A 3,020-nucleotide genomic window follows, 5' to 3' on the forward strand; every position below is an offset into this window, starting at 1 on the left:
TGTTAAGGCAGAGCAAACCAGATAGAGACAGTGGTTGGATCTGAGCACCTTAACTGCCTGGGAGCTGTGCCAGGCTTTGAGGACCACCCGAGCTAGAGCAGCGTGATTAGAAAAACCTTGTGGTTAATGTCAGTGCAGTTAAGGAACATTGTGGGTACCATGGCAACCTGCACTGGCCACCGCTTGCTCTTGGAGTTGGGATGCTGCAGGAGCCTTAGAGGTAAACGAGCTGGGAGAGAAACTGCACTGGTGAAGCATCAGGAGGGTGCAACAGGCACTATGCATGGGTTGATCCCCACTGGGAGTGGTTTTGTGTCCCCACTGTTACGGCTGCACTTCTCATTCGTGCATGGATGTTGAGTGTTTGAGGATAAATAGTTCAGAGCACGGGAGTGGGTGAGTCCTAAATCAATAGACAAGATGATGGGAGACATGAGCGTGGGCAGGTCAGAGACCCAAAAGCGTGTGGCTTGTAGCATGGAGAATGCCCATGTGCTTCCCACTGGAAATAAGTACCCTGGCAATTTTCCCCATAACATTAGGAGAGGTCATGAGGTCTTCAGGGTGGTGGCAGTGTCTCTGCTGTGCCTGAAGGAAGATGCTGAGGTCTCTGGCTGTATCAGGACACAGACAGAAGACAGGGGAACACAAGTGCTGAAGATGAGCAATGAGCTTGCGGTGCTCACACTCTTCCAGATTGCCAGCACAGCCCCAAGGAGCCAGCTCAGCAGCCAGAGCCCCGACCTACAGAAGCAGTGACTGTGCATCTTGGTTTCACCACTGAGCTTAAAGAGGCTGAATGCACACATCCAGGGCTGGAGCTCCTGTCCCCTGGGGCTGAGTGACCCTCTGGTCCCCCTTGGCCTGAGATCTCTTGTTGCTGGTCAGGGCACAGCAAACAACAGCTTAGCATCTGCAAAGGTTGCTCCTGCTCCTGGGGAGCTTGCTAATGAGATGGTGAAGGGCTGTTGCTTTTCAGAGCAGATGTTCACTGGGAGCTTTTTTCAGCCAAGGAATTGCTGAAGTTGTTTTACACAGCCCTGCTCAGGGATGTGGAAGTTAAACACAGGAAGGTCCCTGTAGGCAATTTACCTGCTGTTCTCAGCCAAGCACATGGTGGAAAATAGCTGGTTTTGTACAGAAATGATGGAAGAGCTGTTCCTTGTCACTTATGGGTCCTTCCAGGAGATAACACCCACTCCCACCCTGGGGCGAACACTTCCCCAGGTTCTCATGCCTGCTCCTCTGGGTTCAGCAGATGCTGGAGCTGGAAGTTTTGGTGAGGTCTTGCCACAGTTTGTGGCAAAAAGCCTAGTTAAAAGCACAAGCTGCCTCACCATGGTCCCCACAGGTGCTGCTGTGAGGGAAAGGTTCATTAAATTGCGCATGGACCCATGCATCAGGTGTCTGGCAAACAACCCGAAGGGTTGGAGATGGCTGTTGCCCAATGCACCAGCAGTTCATTCCAGTGAAGTCTCAGAGTTGCTGCCCTGGCCTTGGAGCAGGGCTTGTAAATCAGAGAGCTAAGGAGAGTGAAACACGTTTATGTAGTGTTGCATGAAAGACCCCTGGGGAACTCTGGAGATGGGTTATCTTGTCATGGTCAGAGCTGTAGGCGTGAAAAAGAACATAAGTGATGTGCAAGACACCGATAACATTTGCTTATTCTCATCTTGAAGTTACACTGAGCTGGTTTTTTGCTGCCTAAGCCCTTCCATCTGCCCTTTCCTCCTTTCATTCCCAAATAACAGACTCTAGAGGCATCTCAGTTCCTTCACGTCAGAGCCAGAATCTGAATTAATAATGTGCTAAGAAAATAAAGACAGTTCAACAGACTTTAAATCAAGGAGAGAGCAGCATGTTAAAGAGTTTGAACAAATCACATTACTTTGTGTGCAGTTTTAAGGCTGGCAGAAATAAATCTCCGAGCAAATTACTGATGGTGGCACATTCTTTCAGAAAGAGCCTGCTCAAGGAATGCTCCTCTTTATCATTAGGCTCTCAGTGTGAAGCACCAGATTAATGTGTCCCAGTAAAGGCATCAACACAATTTGTGTCCCAGAGCCTCCATGTCACCCGGGCTGACACATCATGTGAATATCTGTTGAAAACCATCTTGCTTTTTGGATGCTTCTCCCTTTATCATTGTGTGGGCCTGGGTCTGGCAGAACCAAAGCCAGGCAGATGGGTCTTCCCAAGTGGAGGAGGATGGGTCAAGGGTCTTACACTGGAAATCTACTTGTGTGGGCTCGTGGCAAACAAAAAGCAACCAGAAAGCTGCAGGGTTTTTATGGCTCAGTTGCTTCCAGTGCATGTCCAACAGAGCCCATCACCAAGGCTGTCCTCATGTGGCTGGTGGAACCAGACAGAAAATGGCTGGTTTTGACTGGAAGCTGTAGGAATTTGTTTTGGAGGCTGTTTGTCTGCAGCTTTGGGTGCATTTGCCCTCTGTTGATCTCAGTTTAGCTCCTAGTTCCCCCTGTTAGTGGGTGTCCTGGTTTCTGCTGAAATAGAGTTGCTTTTCTTCCTAGAAGCTGGGGTTAAACCATGACAGTGGCTTTCTAAAGAGACCTCTGGATTCTCCTCCCTGGGACTCAGGGTCTGGGTTTCTTCTTTATGTTTATCTGCGTTTCCTGGCCCCTGGAAGCTCTTGCTCCAGGACCTCTTTTTCAGCCTCCTCTGGACTCTTTCCAGCTTCTATCCACCACTCACATCCCAGCCCAAGACAGGCTCCCCAAGTAGGGACCCTTGCCCACCACATGAGGCCACCCCTGCACCTCTGGGAGCAGTGCAGGGAGTACAGGGACAGTCTGGGGCACGTCTCTGTACTGCTTCCACTGGGGCTGAGCATTGGAGCCTGTGTCTGAGGTGGGTAAACCCCATCTGCAGGAATAAATTCGGCTGCAAGGCATGAACTCTTCTGCAGCTTGAAGATGCCTGTTCAAGGTGGTGGTGGAGAGCATGTGGAGCTGCTGGAGCAAGTCCAGAGGAGGCCACCAGGATGAGCAGGGACTGGAGCA

This window comes from Nestor notabilis, unplaced genomic scaffold (assembly GCF_000696875.1).
Source record: "Nestor notabilis isolate BGI_N333 unplaced genomic scaffold, ASM69687v1 scaffold12302, whole genome shotgun sequence".
Classification (NCBI taxonomy): Eukaryota; Metazoa; Chordata; class Aves; order Psittaciformes; family Psittacidae; genus Nestor; species Nestor notabilis.